This window comes from Nannospalax galili, unplaced genomic scaffold (assembly GCF_000622305.1).
Source record: "Nannospalax galili isolate Female #2095 unplaced genomic scaffold, S.galili_v1.0 scaffold234, whole genome shotgun sequence".
In the NCBI taxonomy this organism is placed as follows: Eukaryota; Metazoa; Chordata; class Mammalia; order Rodentia; family Spalacidae; genus Nannospalax; species Nannospalax galili.
In genome coordinates, this window is record NW_008335054.1 from 3,214,229 (window position 1) to 3,232,559 (window position 18,331).

An 18,331-nucleotide genomic window follows, 5' to 3' on the forward strand; every position below is an offset into this window, starting at 1 on the left:
CTTGGGTTTTCCTTTATATGTGACTTGTTGTTTTTCTTTTGCAGCTTTCAGTATTGTCTCTTTGTTTTGTACATTTAGTGTTCTTACTATGGAGAGTTTCTTTTCTGGTCGTGTCTGTTTGGTGTTCTCTATGCTTCTTGTATTTGTATGGGCATGGCTTTCTTTAATTTTGGGAAATTTTCTTCCACGATTCTGTTGAAGATCTGGTCCATGCCATTATCTTGGGATTATTCTCCTTCCTGTATGTCTATGATTTTTCATGGTGACACACAATTCCTGCATTTTCCATTCTTACGATTTCTTAAATTTTTTGTAATCTTTGCTTGAGTGGTCTAGTTTGTCCACTTTATCTTCCAGTCTTGATACTCTGTTTTCCATTCATTCATCCTATTGGCGAGGCTTTCTCCTATCATTTCTAATTGGCGTAGTGAGTGTTTCACTTCCTTCTTCATTTCAGCCTGAGTAGTCTTCAATATTTCTAGCTCTTTCCTGAATTCATTCAGAAGTTTATCCCTATCTTCCTTCAGTTCTTTTATTTCTTTTTTGTGTGTTCTTTAAATTCACTGAATTTTTTTATCATGTTTATAATTTTTCTTTTGAGTTCCTTGTCCTGCATTATCTCTAGGGGCCTCTCATTGTACTCCTCTAGAGGGGCTATTGGTATTTGGTGGTGATATGTTATTTTTGTTTTTCATATTATTTTTTCTCTGTGATTTTGACGTGTGAATTTCTTTTGTAGTTTCTGATTCTTGTGTGAGACTCAAGCCTTCAAGTTTAGGTCTGCTTCTTTTTGTGAACTTTATGTGTCTTTGTGGTTTACTTTTTGGGCATCAAAACCTGCTTCCTCTACGCTTCCAGTTCTCTCTTTTGATTTTATATTGGAGTGTCCAGATTGCTTTTGTCTTCAGGAGTTCCCACAGAGGCCCAAGTCAGATGAGGATCAGATGCTTTCAGGCTTTCTCCTTAGGTCTGGATCCCTCCAGGAACAATTTTTAGGGCTCCTGGGGACTGCACTGAGGAATCGGGTTGGTCTGGATGCAAAAGGCTGTTGGGCAGTGCAGGCCCAGCAAAGTAGAGGGAGGTGAGGGTGGGGCCAGGCCCAGAGTGCTCCTGGGTGCTGGAGAAGGAACTGAGTTGGTCTGGATCCAGAGGATCAGGAAGCAGTGGTGATTCCCCAGGTGTCTGTGGTGCCAAGACAAGGGATGAGACAGGACCGAAACTAGGAGGAGAGACCCATGGGGGAGATGGGAGTGTGAATGAGGCTGGGGGAGCCAAGGCATGGAGGGCGGGGTCGACTTACCCTGGAGAGAGGCCTGTGGGTTGGGCAGGCCCAGGGAAGCAGAGGGAGGTGAGGGTGGGGCCAGGCCCAGAGTGAGAATGCTCCTGGGGACCTGAGAAGGAACTGAGTTGGTCTGGATGCAAAGGATGAGGAAGAGGTGGTGGTTCCCCAGGTGTCCTGGGCACCAACATAAGGAATGGGACAGGACCCAGGCTAGGAGGAGAAACCTGCGGGGGAGATGGGAGGGTGAATGAGGCTGGGGGAGTCAAGGCGCCTAGGGCGTCATCCACTTACCCCAGAGAGAGAGGCGGGTCCTAAGTTAAAGGTTTTAAACTATAATGCCTTTAAGTGTAGTGATAGTTTTAGAAAAACTGGGAAAAATGAATCACTTTGGCGCAGTTTGTGTAATAGCTTGGAAAACCAAAAAGTTACTATCAATTTTCTAAGAAAGTCTAAATTAAGAATGCTGTTGGAATTAGGAGAAAATAACTACATAAAAATGTGCTTAAAATGCAAAGAAATTCTATCTGTAGATGTCAAGGAGGGAAATGCCTTTGCTGCATAGAATACAGTACATACAAACTAGTTTTATATGCATCTCAAAGTCAGAATGTGGAGAAAAGATAAGAGAGCTTAGACCTTCCCTTCCTTCTAGAGGGATGAAGGAGGTTTGCTTTGGTCAGATTAGAAGAAAGGTTTGGAATCCTGCATGAGCATGAGATTGATACACCACTGACCAGACTTCTCAATCCTATATGGAATCTCAGGAGTGGATGCAGAGGCCAGGCCATTGCCTCTGCCGTAGACTCCAGGCTTATCTTTGTGAAGCATAAGACCAGTTTGAGGGTGTAGTTAGAAATGGAAAAGAATGCAGGGTGATTTGACTTCTCCCATCTTAAAGATTAAAAATCTTTAAAAGATTTTACATGGAGCTAATCTTAATGTCACAGTAGTATTAATGTTCAGCACTAAATGCACACCAAAGAGATGCTGAATATGTGATTTTGACTTACTAGTTGCTGGTCCTCAGCTTTCTGCTTCTTGCAAATGCCTCACATTGGGGAAAAATCATGTTTACTGTCCTGGTTGAAACTAGTGTATGATGCCAATCATCAGATAGTCTACTGAAATTCGTCTTAAGTGCCTCATGTTTGGCATGATGATGAAAAACCACTGAGGCACATGATGTAGAGAGTAGGTCACTATTACCAAGGGACCCAAAAGATAAAGAAGAAAAGGCCTGAGGATGCTGAAGACTCATGTAGCAGATAGAGCACTTTTGCCTGGTGTTAGCTCTTCAGAGGTACCTTAATGCATGTTTTGGGTATAGTTGACTTTGTCTTGTACAAGAGTTTTTTGTTTTTAATGTGTGTGATTACTTTGGCTATTATAAAGTTTTGATTTGTCTGTATTTTAAAGATTTGTGTTTGAAAGTTTTGCCTGCATGTATGCAAGTGCACCATGTGCATGGTTGGTGCCAAAGGATGCCAGGAGAAGACATTAGAGCCCCTGGAATTGGGTTATAGACTTGTGAGCTGCCATGGTGGGTGCTGGTAACCAAGCCTGGGTCCTCTGCAAAAGCAGCCAATGCTCTTAACCACTGAACCATCTCTCCAACCCTGGTTGGTTTGTTTTGATCCTATTTTTATAATAAAGGAACTCTTACTCTACCTGTTTTTGCATTTTCAAGATTTTAAAAAAGATTTATATTTATTTATGAGTATATGTCTATGTGAGTGTATGCTGTGAATGTCCATGGAGACCAGAAGAGGGCATTGGATCCCCTGGAGTTGAAGTAACAGGTAATCGTGAGCAGCCCAGTGCTAGGAACCAAACTCAGGTACTCTAGAAGAAAAGGAAGGGCTCTTAACCAAAGAACCATCTCTAGCCCCAGTTTTCAGGATTTTTATTCTTTGTTTAGACGAGTATTTTTTGCCCGTCTGTATTTTGAGGCATGTGAAGTTTGGTTACCAAAGGGAAAATCTGTAAATGAATAAATTGAGGAAATGCTGCTCTGCATATTGAAGGATGTTTAATATGTTAATGTGCATGCAGCTTTTATAATAAGATATATTGTATAGAATGTGTGTACCTTTAATAGTAACTTCTGGAGAGAAAAACTTACTATATTAAAGAACATGTTTTGTAGAATGTGTGCAGACTTCAAAATCATAGAATATGAAAATTGTGTCCTACAGTAGTGAGTTCATACGTAATAAATTGGCATATTGAGTTTTTGGTGGAGCACTGATGGGTAAATGGAAGTGCTTAGTGTTCTTTGGAGCTCAGAGTGGGACATGTCATAGAGACTAGAAGCAGTTGTGGTTTTGATTATGTAGAAGGATTCCAAACCTTCTAGTCTGAGCAGAGCAGGCCCCCTTTCAGCCATAGGAAGGAGGTCAAAGCTCTCTTGCCCTTTCCCTATTTGTCAGGCACATGAAACTATTAGTTTGTATGTAATATATGTAGCAAAGGCTACATCCTCCCCCACCCCTCTTTTTTGTAGTAGTGCTGGGTATTGAACCCAGAGGTTTATACATACAAGACATAGAAGACATTTTTGCCTCATTTTAGTCCTTGTCTGTGTTCAGAATTCAAAATGCTCTTACAAGAAGTATCTTAGAAAATTTTAAAGCAACATGGATCAGTAATCCATAATTACTGAAAAACAACGAAATCAAAGACTATTGTTCACTTTTTAATGGTGGTGTCAGATATTGAGAGAATTTCTTAAACTTGGAAAATACTGGTTTATAACATGAACTACAAAGATAATTCAGAATTTCCCTCCTTAAAAGTCTATGGACTAGGGGCATAGCTCAGTGGTAGATCTCTTATCTAGCATGTACAAGACTGTAGGTTTGATCCTAGCACTACACATACACGAAAGGTCTAAACGTCTCAAATTTAAAGGAACATACATAGTACCACTTTTTTACTTCTCTTTTTTGTCTCCTGACTTCTTAGGTTCGTTTGCCTGTATTTCAACTTAGTCTAGGTATGAACATTGTTCACATGATTTATTAAGTCAGATTTAAGCATTGTAACATGTTTTAATTTCTAGACTATTCTGTCTCAGGAGATATACCCATTTTCCATACTTCTGTCACAGATCACATTCCCTTTTTTGAGATACTTCCTGAGCAGAGCAGAGCATTCCAGGGAGAATACTTATTTAATCATATCTTTTCCTTCATGAGCATTTGGGAGCTATCTCTTGGACCTGATTCTCTGTTTTAGTTTTGGTTCTGTGTTTTTCAGTTTCATTTAGGCTAAGCGGTTCTCAGCCACTATCACCTGAGCCCTTTTGGGCTTTTTGGTTTGGCCAGCCTGTCTTTCCTTCTGCCTCTCATTGCCCCACACTGATGTTTCAGGCTTTCTAAACCGTATACATCCAATCTTCTGTCTCTAACATATTTGAGATGCAACATGCACCTAAATTGACATTTTTCTTGGGTCAGTATTTAGTGAGGTTTCCAAACCCAATGAGCTCTTGATTCATACCTTTGTCTTAGCCCTCTTGTCACCAGCTTCAGTATGCCCTTCACTCCTGGCCTGTCTGTGCACTGTGTTGATACAGGATCTGCCACAGCTTCCCAGACTACATGGTCTCCAGGGCAGGTATTTGAGCCACCGTGATTTGGTACAGTGACATCTGCTGTTTGTGAGCCCTTTACCACAATAATCCCCTTGTTCCCAAAAGCTTGGGGAAAAATAAGAGAAAAAATGCTGAAAGCTTAGTTTTGTGTGCAATATTAGCATGCTTCCCTCATCCCCGGTCCCTTTTGAACTGGCTCAGTTACACTTCTTAGTTAAAAGTATGAATGTAACTGGGTGTAGGTTCTGGGTATTTCTGTTAATCTTGGTTCCCTTTTTGTTGTTATTGTTGGGACAGGGTCTCCCTGTAGCCTCAGCTGGCCTAGGACTCATCATGTAGACCAGGTTAGCCTAAATCTTATAGTGATCTGCCTGTCTCTACCTCTCTAGTGCTGGGGTTAAAGACATGTACCATACCTGGCCCAGAAGTTCCTTTTGATAAAAGTGATTTGCAAAAACCTTTGATTGAAGAATTTATAACCAGTAAGCCATATATTTCACTAAAGTTTCATGTTGACAGTATGTTGTATTTGATAAATGTCCACTTTGTGTGGGTCTGTAAGTAGGACAATGAATTCAGTTAATAGTTGTAGGAAAAGTAATTTCAAACAGCAGTAGTAAATAAAACTACAGTTTTAAAAACAAGAGGACTTGGGCTGGAGAGATGGCTCAACAGTTAAGAACACTGGCTGTTCTTGCAGAAAACCCAGGTTCAAATCCCAGCATCCACATGGCAGCTAACAACTGTCCATAACTCCGGTTCCAGGGGATCCAACAGCTTCTTCTGTCCTCCGCGGGCATTGCACAACATGGGTGCACTTACCTACATGCAGGCAATACACACATACACATAAAAAATAATAAATAGAGGCTGGAGAAATGGCTCGGCAGTTAAGAGCACTGACTGCTCTTGCAGAGGACCTGGGTTCAATTCCCAGCACCCACATGGCAGCCACATACTGTCCTTAACTCCAGTTCCAGGGGAATCTGAAGCCCTCTTCTGACCTCTGCGGCATTGCACGATGCGGGTGCACTACATACATGCAGGCAATACACGCATACACATAAAATAAAAATAATAAATAAAATAAATAATAAAATATTAAAAAAGAGGACTCTACCAATGTACACATTTGACAGTCTGTTGTACACTAAAGTGAATACAAGTGTATTCTGTAGTGTGTGAAATCTGAAAAAATAGCTCATCGCATTTATGTTCCATCTTATTTTCTGAGACAGGGCCTCACTGACCTGTAACTTATGCAGTAGGCTAGGCTATCAGCAAGCCCCAGGCATCCATCCACCTGTCTCTGCCTCCCCAGTGCTGGGATACTAAACTGGGACTCAGCAGCAAAGACCGTGGCTCTGTGATAATTAGCCTGTTACAGTGGCATGGGGATAGAGGTCAGCAACACCTCCACATGGTGGGTGTATCTCATGCTTAGACTTCAGGGTACTTTTGTTGTTTTTTTGGTTTGCAGTATTGGGGATTGAATCTAGGATGACTTGAGTTATTGTAGAGTTGCAGATTCATTGCTTTTTTGTCTCTTCCGCTCTTCAACAGCAACCTAGCCGGTCCTACCTGTAGTCCCAGCTACCAGAGAAGCTGAGGTGTGATCACTGGAGCCCAGGAGTGTGAGGCCAGCTTGTGTTTAGCTTATGAAGACAAAACCCAGTAATCCCAAATAGTTACAACTTTTTTAAAAAAAGTTATATTTATTTTATGTGTATGAGTATATTGCCTGCATGTAAGTGCAGCTGTGTTATACAATGCCTGCAGAGGTCAGAAGAGGGTGTCTGATTCCCTTGGAACTGGAATTACAGACAATTATTAGTACCATGTCCCATTCTGGGAACCAAACCTGGGTTCTCTGCAAGAGCAGCCAGTGCTCTTAACTGCTGAGCCATCTCTCCAACCCCAATAATTACCTCTTTTAGAAAAAATATTATTTATTTAAAAAATGTATTATGTGTACAAGTGTTTTGCCTGCATGTATGTAAGTGCACCCATGTCATGCTGTATCCACGGAGGTCAGAAGAGGGCATCTAATCCCTGGAACTGGAGTTACAGGCTGTTGTTAGCTGCCATATGGGTGCTGGGAATCAAACCCTGGTCCTCTGGAAAAGCAACCCATGCTTTTCACTGCTGAGCCATCCTTCCAGCCCCTAGTTACTAAGCAAGTTATGTGGCCTGTGAGGAAAATTCAGTAGAAGAGAGAAACCATATCTCAACTGGGAGCAGGCAGTTCAAGAAAAGTTTCCAGCATGAAAAAAGTGCTAGAGGCTTTCAGAACCAACTCCTAAGGAAGTTATTACAGGGCTGGCCAGTCAGTGTCTCAAAACAACAAAAGCAGGTGGACAACATCTGAAGAACAACACCTGAGGTTGCCCTCTACCTCACGCACACGTAGACAAGATTGTGGCTTTTAGTAAATGCAGCATGACCACATTTCTAGGTCAGGAGGTGACATCAGACTCACTCTGATTCTTTGGGTGTTTCTAGGAGCACTGTCTGCGTCCTAGGATCTCACCAACAAGGGGTGAATTTGACCTCTCATTTCCTTGTTTAGGGTCAGTACAGTGGTAAATTGTCTTCATATCACACAAAAAACGTAAAAATTCCAAGTTGGGCCAGATGGGTAGATCTGTGATAACTAGACTGAGGCAAGGAAATCCCAAGTTCAGGATTAGCCTGGGCAAAAAACTTGAAATCAAGAGACATGTATATTCTCTTCAGCTAATTTGTAATGGAATGGGACGTATGTTTGGGTGTTGCCACAACTAAGGAGAGCTGCTAATCATTTTCAACTCAGAGTTAAATTATCTTAGTGGAAATGGAAAAAAGTTTTTTTGTTGTCATTGTTTTGTTTTTAATTGAAAGCCCTGATAAGGTGAAGAGCTCTATGCTTACTTCAGATGTGCTAGCTTTCAGAAGTTACTTAGAGCAGATGGTTCTTCAGGCCTAGCACCCACAGACCACAAGGCAAAGGGGTCACTTTGACATGAGACATTTGGAAATTGAGTAGAATTATGGGAAACGGGTTGAAGTGGAGGTCATTGCCTTGGTTGTCCTGTGCTTGTGCATCCTCTGCTGAAGCAGTTCAGGTGTACAAGCCTCACTAGGAGAGGGAGAGACTGGGCAGCTGCATGTGACTGCCATCATAATCTCCTCTGCTGGGAGATACATGTTCTGTTCTTGTCCTGGGTGGCCTGCAGGTGTTCTTGGGATGCTCCCTCCTGGTTGCTTCAGTAATAAGGACTACTTGCTGTTTGTGCATTTGTGGTAGCTGGTTCTGAAGATACTCTTGGCACGAGACAGAGAGGTGCTTCTTTGCTGATGGGCAGTGATACTCTTCAGTCACTCCCTTTAGTTGGTTGGTTGAGTGCAGCAGCTCACGTGGTCACTTACGAAGGTAGGATAGGTAGGAAGTTCTTCAAAGTAGGGTTTTATTTAAAGCATGCTGTTAAAAAGCTTGTATGGGAGATTGAAAGGTTGACAATGGATATTAAGATAGAATATTTTAAAGAAAACATGCAAATTTATCCAATGCTTATGCTGGATTTCTAGGTGTCAGAACACAAAGACACCCTGCCTTCTGCTGATAGCATTTTGGTGGGGATTTTGGGGGATTATTGCCTTGGAGTGATCATGCCACAGGTATTGTGGAATTTTCAGGCAGCATTCATTTACTTCATTTAGACTGAGAAAAAAAGATAGTATCCCTACAGACAATGAGATAGACACACAGACGGTAAGACAGTAAGCAGGCTTATTGCTAATGTGTTGTGGAGTGAGAATTCCAAGTTCACAAACATCCACATACATTTATATGCCAGCCGTTTGAAGTCCTCTTGTCCTTGAATCATTCAGTGCCCTTGAGTCATTTCTGTAAGAAATGCATTTTGGAGAATAGCACATCAGTTGCACAGATATCACTGGAAAAGGTACTCTTGACCTGTGCAGAAACCCGAAATGCTTGAAAATCGAAGACTTTTCTAGGACAAGCCTAGTGCTCCAAGTGGGAAATTCTACACCTGATTCCACGTGACTTGTCACTGTCAACACCGACACAGTAGTAATGCCATGGGATTATCTGCAGCCTCTGTATGAAGTATATGTAGAGTATAAACAAATTTGGAATTTAAATTTGAGTCCCACACCTGTTGTGTATGCAAACAAACATTTCTGAGTGTGAAAAAAATTGAGACACTTCTGGACCTGAGCGTTTTAGTTTTAGATAAGGAATCTTCAACCTGTTATAACCTATAATACACACCTTGTTAGGTCCTATGAGCTTTTTCTCCCTTGGTCTTTTAAAAAAAAGTCACAGTTGCTATTTACTAAATTGATTTCATGACCTGCATAGTAATAATGGATTGTTTGAACAACAATTATAGGTAGGTGATTATCTACCTATAATTCCATTTCTCTTCATTTTAAAGTAAAGGAAAATGGTTGGAAAATACACAAGAGTACCAATCCACATCATTGGAGAAATGTGAGTCAGTCTAGATTACTGAGGGAAATCATCGCTCTGAAACTGAACATTGAAATTTCTTTACAATTAAAACTAGCTTATTTGGGGCTAGTGAAATGGCTTCTTGCCAAACCTAACCACCTGAGTTTGATCCCTGGAACCCACATGATGGAAGGAGAGAGCCAGCTCCTATAGGAGGTCCGCTGACCTCCCCACGAATGCTGTGGCACATGATTTTCCTACTTCATAAATATAATTTTTTGTTTTTTAAAAAAAGAGTAGGTTGCTGGGCATGGTGGCGCACGCCTATAGTCACAGCACTTGGGAGGCAGAGGCAGGCAGATCTTTGTGAGTTTGAGGCCAGCCTGGTCTGCATAGTGAGTTCCAGGACAGCTGGGGCTACTGGGAGACCCTGTCTCAAAAAGACCAAAACAAACAAACAAACAACAACAACAAAAACTAGGTTATTTGGGCAAACAGATCAGTCTATATAATACCTTTTGGGTCTCATGTGCTTATGATTTTCAGCAAATTTTCAAATTTTCTAACGTGATTTATGCCAATGATGCTTCTAGTGCCCTATTGGAAGTCATATAGTAATTAAAGTAGGACGGATGGAGGCTTTGGCTTGACTAAGATTCGGATACAACTTAAGCAATTTTAATGCTTTTAAAATACTTGTTAGCTGTTTATAAGAGAAAATTCTTGATCAAATACTTGATGATATTTAAGATTTCCTATAATTGTGAAAATGTATATGTGGGAATGAATGTGCAAATATTTATACTCTGTAATTAGAAGGACCAAAAACTGAGTCCACAGAGAAGTCTGTATTCATTTAATAAAAATTGGAGGGGCTGGAGAGATGGCTCATTGGTTAAGAGCACTGACTGCTCTTGCAGCAGACCCGGGTTCGATTCCCAGCACCCACACATGGCGGCTACGAACCATCCTTAACTCCAGTTCTAGGGGAATCCGAAGCCCTCTTCTGACCTCCACAGCATTGCACAACATGTGTGCACTCACATGCAGGCAGTACACTCGTACACATAAAATAAAAATAATAAATATTTTTTGAAAAATTGGAGATCAACTGATTTCAGAGCTCTGCTAGTTTGAGAAAGTAGGAAGGGAGAGTTAAGGGTGGTGCTTGCACTGTATGTGCTCTTGTTTTGCCCCAAGATCATGGGTCATGGTTTTCTTCCTTAAATTAAGAAAAAAAAATGTATTATTTTTATTTTATATGTACGAGAGTATTGCCTGCATGTATATAAGTGCACCCATGTCCTGCATCTTCCTTAAAAGTTTAAAACCATCAGTTTTATTATTTAAAAGGCTTATTTGAATAACTATTTCTCTTAAATTTAAAAAATATTTTTATATGTATGAGTGTTGTACATGCAAATACCCAATGGAGACCAGAAGAGGCCATCAGATCCCCTGGAACTAGAGTTGTAGACAGTTGTGGATACTGGGAACTGATCCTGGGTCCTCTGCAAGAGCAGCCAGTGCTCCTAACTGCTGAGCCATCTCTCCATCCCCTCTCACATTTTTTTTTGTCCCTTAAGTGTGTGCTTCCCCACCGATTTCTAAGCCAGTAGAAAATTATGTGTTTTGTTGTGTTTGTTTGGTTTACAAAATATCCTTAGAGACTAAAATGTGTCTGCAAAGTATTTAATTTACAAGTATTCCTAGAATGTCTGTATTGTGCCAGGGCACTGTCAAGTGCTGAAGATTGAACTGTCAACAAGGCACCACACTGTAGCCATAGAACATGGGTCTGTGGATCGATGATACTGCTTGCATGAAATCTCTAAGGGAATGAGATTTATAGAGTTACTGTTTATAGAGAATAACCATTATTGATACACATGATGGTTAAATCTTGTCAACTTGATGAACTTTAGTCACCATAGAAACAGATCTCTGGGCATATCTGTGAGAGCATTAGGTTAATTGAGGTGGGAAGACCCACCCTAAATATGGGCAGTAGCTTCCCATGTGCTATGGTCCTGGACTGAATAAAAGGAGAAAGTAAACTAAGCACAGGTATCCTCTCCCTCTGCTTCCTGACTAGAGATGTCAATGTATCCAGCTGCCTCAAGTTCTTGCCACCAAAACTTCCCCACCATATTGGACTCTGCCCTCAAACTGAGCGAAAGCCAAGCCTGCCTGTCTTGTTTTTGTTGGGGTATTTTATCACAAGAAAAGTAGCTAACACAATATATTTTCCACTTTTATTAACAGATATAAATGTAAAAACCTATTTAATAAAACATTTATTATCCAAATAGCAATAATTGGAAGAAAGCTTAGTTTTTAATTAAAGAAAATAACACAATATTTACTATTAGTTTTTTGTTTACTAATATTTCCGATCTTAAAGCATGCAAGTAAATTTCATGAGTGCAATATAAAAATCAAAAGTGAGCTGATAATTTCACTTTTGTGGAAATTTTATAAATATTACCTAATTCATCATCTTAGTGACGTGCTTGTATTTAGTGGATTTTAAGCATTTTCTGAGTAAATGCATGTGAATTAGAAGCTCACGGGCCTTTAAGGCTCATCTACAACTCTTGGGTTTTAAAGAGAAGAAAGCTATCATTTGAGGAATTTTTACTTTGTCCAAGGTATAAGTATTTTTGCCTATGGTATCTTATTTAGTCTTTGCAACAGTTCTGAGAAATTTTGGTGCTTAATTCCCCCTCCTCCACAATTTTTAAATGTATAATTGGCAGAACATTTATATTTATGGTATGATAATTGTTTTTTCTTTGTTTTGTGGCACTGAGATGGAACTCGGGGTCTCATGCAAACAGACCAGTGCCCTTACCACAAAGTGGCTATTCTTCAAACTCCTTAACACACTGTGAAGTGATTACATGACACTAAATAAGCCAGAACTTTATATGCTCATTCTTTTGTGCTAAGAACCTAGAGGATTTATATATTTAGGACTTCTTTTGTTTTTAAGCATGTCAGGTATATAGTACATTGTTAGGAACTGCAGTCACTATGCTGTACAGCAGATCTCCAGAGCACATTCCTCTAGTGGAACTGAAACTTTGTATCCTTTGATCAGTGTCTCTCCATCTCCCTTGTTTAATTGGTAAGGATTGCTTTGACATGAGTGAACAGAATTAGAACTGTTATTATGGAAGGATCCAGCTGCTGTCTTCTAGGTGAATCTGCCAACAATGCTTGCTTGTATTCTCTATGTTTAACTCTTCTCTGAAGCAACTGTCATGTTTATTCAGTGCCATTTGGTGGTGAACTGAGTTGGGGTCATGGTGCTGAGGTTGCCGAAGTGATTTGTTTTAGGGAAGTGGAAAGCATAAACATACACACTCCTGCAGAATATGATCTACTTTATACCAGGCCATGAATTCAGGGTTATATAGAGTCAACTGTCAGACCTGGAGAATGAGTTGTTTTTGAGTAAGGTATGTTTCTGGTAATTGAGGTATGATCATTGTCAAGACTGTCCGTTTACGTGTAAGTTACACTTGTATTCTAGCTTTAGAGCTTAAACTCACATTTTACTCCCACTGTCATAGGGTAACAGGGAGTGAGAATAAATCATCACAGCTGGGGTATCCTGGGGATCCTGCTATGACAGCAGTTATCAAGAGAGGCAGCATCTGTTGGTTTCTAATAGCAGCAGAGTCTACCACCCTCTCCTCAAAATTGTTTTGGGTGGACCATTTTCCATTTCCATTGGGCTGCAATCTACTTTCCTTGCTTTGAACACTATTAGAGCCCCTGCGTGTGAGTGCCTGGGATTGAGCCCAGGGCCCGTGTACAAAATACTCTACTGCTGCCTCCTCATCTGAGAAAACTGATTCTCTTTCCCTCGGTATCTGTTGATTGCTTGTAATATAGCTACGTTTATTAAAATCTCCATTCCCCTTGCACTTTATGCAGACAGTGACGTTTTCAAAATAGATCAATCCTTGCTACTCTTGAACTTGTCACATTAACTCTTGTCCTTTGGTTGTGTCTCTGACTTTCTGTGTCTCCTGCTCATACATTCTTTCTCCCTCTTTGGGAGAGTGAGACAGGAGATTGACTATCCTGTCTTCTCTTACAAGCCTCAGTCCTCATCTGTTCAATTTTACACTTTGAAAATATTATCTAGGCTGGTGCCCATACCTTTACCTTTTATTTCTTTGAATGTAATTTCCTTTGGGCTACAGTTTTATGTTTTTGTTTTGTATGTTTATTTATTTTTGACATTAATTGTGGCGGGGGCATACATGCTACAACAGGCCTGTGGAGGTTGAGGACAACTTTGGGGAATCAGTTCTCTCCCTTTGACCATATAGGCTCAGGGGTTTGAATGCAGGTTATCTAGCCTTGACGGCAAGTGCCTTTACCATGTTGCTGGCCCAGTTTTGTATTTCTGGATATTTTTTCATTTTGGTGTTCTAGTAAAAGTTATATTCAACCCATTTAAATTATAAATTAAGCTCTTATCTCCCTTCTAGATTCAGGATTCTTCATATAACTCAACTGTTTCTCTTAATAATCCCAACTTTCTCTTAAAAGGTTGTCTCAAGCTCCTTTACTTTTGGATTTTTGCCAGTATGAGAATTTTTGAATTAGGTGTTAAATTTAGGACTATAAAAAAAGTCATATAGAGGCTGGGTGTGGTGGTGCAGGCCTTTAATCGGCAGCACTCAGTAGGGAGGCAGAGTCAGGTGGATCTCTGAATTCAAGGCAAGGCCAGCCTGGTCTATATAGTGAGTTCCAGGCCAGATGGGGTGACAGGGAGATCTTGTCTCAAAAAAAAAAAAGACACACACAAAAAAGTCATGTACATACATTTTCAGATGTCTGAATAATTTAATCTGCCAAGAACTGTTATGACATAGCATACTTTTGAAGTTCATGTTTATAATTTATATTGTTGTTGTCAGATGATTGCCTAAAGCAAAGGGTGTGGTTGATTAAGATCATATGGGCAGATAGGGTCTCAGGATGTTTTATTAGATTTTACCGTGTGAATCTTTTTTTAACTGTGAAAGATGTTAAGGAGAGAACTGACCTCTATTTGCATGCTAATAACCTGTGCAACAAACCTGTCCATGCCTGAAACTTAAATGTATTTACTTCCTATTTAAAAGCTAATGGGTAGATTCAGTACTGTAATTTCCAAATATTGGTGAGTATAAATGGTACTTGACAATAACTATCACAGGACAGTGAAAAATCATTGCAGTTTCTTACTGAACAAGTCAGGACACTGCAAAAGCTACTGTGGTCTGTTGCCTGCATTCATAATTGAGGGGATTGACATTTCCGACTGGCTAGTGAAAATAAAGATGCCATTTTCTTTCCTCTCTACTTTGACAATGCTCCTGAATTCATTTGTTTACTTGTTTTGCTAGCTGGTTAGGTAGTTATTTGTGTGTGAGAAAGTGTTGGTGCATGCAAATAGAGGTCAGAGGACAACCTTCAGAGGTCAGTTCTCTCCTTCCATGAACTCGGTTCATCAGGCCTGCAGGTAAGCACTTTCACCTTGCTGAGCCACCTCACTGGCTCAGTGCCCCTGAATTCTATCCATGAACCACATTGAAGTGTCACTTCTATTTGGCTGCCCTTGAGCAGTACCCCTTCTCTCCTCTAAGTAGCTATTCTTATTAGTTTTCAGTTTTCCTCCTTAAACATAGCTCTACCTGTATGTTAGTATTTGCTCTTTTTCCTATACACAGAAGGTCGGCTGCTTTTATCAGTGAACGTCTTCTGAGAAATTCTCACATGTGGTCAGTACCCAGAGGCCCTCTCATTCCTTTGCATGGGTCACAGTTATATAGACATGTCAGAGTTTAGTCTTCCTTTGCATGGGTCACAGTTATATAGACATGTCAGAGTTTAGTCTTCCTTTGCATGGGTCACAGTTATATAGACATGTCAGAGTTTAGTCTTCCTTTGCATGGGTCACAGTTATATAGACATGTCAGAGTTTAGTCTTCTGTCATGTTGATGGAGTTTTTGGTCAATTGCCAGTCTTTAGTGGTGACTAAACTTGAATTTACAACTTCTTGTGGTTCTGAACCATTTATTTGCAGGAAAGATTCCTAGAAGTGAATTTCTGGGTCAAAGAGTAATGTTTCTGCTTTTAGAAAAAGCCAATTTATATCATTAAGCATTTCTACCAGTTACAGTTAAGCAGTTTATACTTTGGGTTTATTATATTTTACATTATGTAGAGGGACGTGGTAATACATGTCTTTAGTCCCAGCATTCAGGAGGCAGAGGCAGGCGGGGATCTTTATGAGATCAAGGCCAGCTGGAGCTACATAGTAAGTTCCAGGCCAGCTGGGGCTACAGAGAGAACCTATTAAAAAAGTGGGGGTGGGGTGTGTGTATGTGTTGTGTGTGTGTGTGTGTATGTTCGTTCATTGTTCGTTCAGGTTTGCACAGAGCCTGAAAGAGGTGTCAGATCCCCTGGAGCTATAGTTGTAAGCTGCCCAACATGGGTGCTAGAACCCTTGAATTGTTAATGTATTGTCCTGTCAATTCTAGGATGGAGTGAATTGTTGGAGGTTTGAAAGTATAAATGTGAGACACAGCCTTTGTCCTTAATTCTTTCTGCTCTCAGTGCCACTCTAAGTTCTTTTATCATAATTCCTCCTTTAGGTTCTTTCTCATCTGGCCTTTATCTTCCATTGCCATTGTGGAAGTTGAGCCATTATCTCAATTCTCTTATAAAGTCTCATGCAAACTCTAGAGTTGGCAGCTTAGCATTTCTAAAACCAGGCTAGTCATATCACCATCTTTTTCAGACTGTTACCTGTGAAGACTAGAGGCCCCTTGTCCACTGACAACATGTTCTCATGAAGCTTCTTGGACATAATCTCCCTCAACCTTGTATGATTGTTTTGTCTGCCTCCCTGTTCTTCCTTACCTGTACCTCTACTGTTCTAATACTAGTCATCCTTTGCAAAAAGGTGGAAAGCACTTATTTTGAAGCCTTTATTATTACTGTAATGATAATTATTTTTATTTTATGTATATGAGTGTTTTGCCTGTGTGTGAGTCCATGCATACAGTGCCCATAGAGGCCAGAAGAGGGTGTTGGATCCTCTGGAACTGGAGTTACTGATGGTTGTGAGCTACCATGTGGGGGCTGGGAACCAAATCTGGGTCCTTTGAGAGCAACCAGTGCTCTTAACCACTGAGTCATCTCTCTGGTTCCAAAAGCTTCTTTCTTCTTCATTGTGGCCAGAAATGACTTCTTCTAAACTTGTACTGCCATTTTTATCTGTGTCTCTAATAAGGTGATAAATGATATATAGCATATGACTCTTATTCTAGTGCATTTGGGAAAGTCTTTAAAATGGTGTTTCACCTGTTTACCTCTGTTACCACATAGTAGTACTGCTCTTAGTGCTATGCTAAGACACGTGCATGCAGGATCCAGTCATCTCAAGGGGATGTACTCTTTTCCGTGAATAAACTGAACTTGACTCCTAAAAGATTTAAAACTAGCATGCTTTAAGTTTGCTCTTTTTTAAAAAAAATAATTTTGTTTAGGTGTAATATGGCTTAAAATTCACTTGTTTTAAATGTATAATTAAAAAGTCTTTAGGAAAGTTAGTTATACAGCCAAGATCCCACCCAATTAAGGACATTTCCATAACCTAAAATATTCCTGTACTTGTTTACAGTCATTACTACCCCTGGCCCAGGCAACCACTTCATTCTTCCGGACATTCCTGTAATACATGGAATCATCAAACACATGACATTCACTTAATTTATGGTATTTTTAGGGTTCCCTCATGTTGTATCATACTTCATCTTTTATTGTCAGTATTTAATAGTAGAACTGCATCATATTTTGCTTATGGTTCATTTGTTGATCAGTCATTTGGGTTGTTATGCTTTTGACTTTTTGACTGTATAAATTATGTGCTAGGAACAGCACATCCATGATATGAACAACCTTGTAAGATGTGTGTTTTCTTGTTGGGGTTGGGTACCAAGTAGTAGAATAGATGAATCAGATGATAAATTTGTTTTAACCAAGCTGGTTTTTTTAAGTACTCTAGATATCATTAATGATAAAATAAGGCAAGTATTTATGATGCTTTTGGGTCTCAAGGATTTAATTTTTGAATTAGTTGTTTGAGAAGCAGAACTTACTTCTGAGTTGTACATTTGTTTCTCTTCTTTCGTTATAGTCATTGACTTAAAAACTGAAGTGGTCTTAAATAAGTGTAGATAAAGTTTGACTAGTGTCTCTAGAAAAACTTCTATTGGCATTAAAAAAAATGATGCTGGGGATAAAACCTAAGGCTTCATAGATACAAGGTCAGTGTTGCCAATTCTGATTTAATTTTTATGCCTCTTTGTTAGCTGTGTTTGTTTGAATGGAAGTTCCCCTAGTGCTATATAAAAAAGAGATTTTAAATCTTTTAAGTGAGAATTTTGTGAGCCTTGAATTTTAGTGATGAAGTCATACAGTTTTACCTAAAATAATAAATACCATTCTTGGTAAATATACAAATAGAACCCTGGTTTTTATTCCCTTGTGATTTCTTTTTTAAAATTAATTTTTATAGGCCGGATGTGGTAGCATATACTTATAATTCCAGCACTAGGGAGGCAGAGGCAGGCAGATCTCTGTGAATTCGAGGCTAGCCTGATCTACATAGTAAGTTCCAGGCCAGTTGGGGTTGTAGGGAGACCCTGTGTCAAAAAGACCGAAAAAACAAAAAAAAATTAGTTTTTATTTTATATATGTGTTTTGCCTGTGTTTATGGAAGTACACCTATCCATGTGTGTGCAATGCCTACAGAGCCAGAAGAGGTTGTCAGATACCCTGGAACAGGAGTTACAGACAGTTGTTAGCCCCACCATATGAGTGCTGGGAGCTGAAACCTGGGTTCTTTGCAGGAGCAACCAGTGCTCTTAACTGCTGAGCCACCTCTCTAGCCCATTATTTTTGTTAAAGATTTATTTCTAT

At 39.9% G+C, this 18,331-nt stretch overlaps 1 protein-coding gene across 4 annotated transcripts in view; it reads left to right on the forward strand.

The window, feature by feature from the left end:
• Window positions 1–18,331, forward strand: part of Cul1 (cullin 1) — a 125,873-nt gene that overhangs the window by 15,091 nt on the left and 92,451 nt on the right. The gene's annotated exons all lie outside the window — the stretch shown is intronic.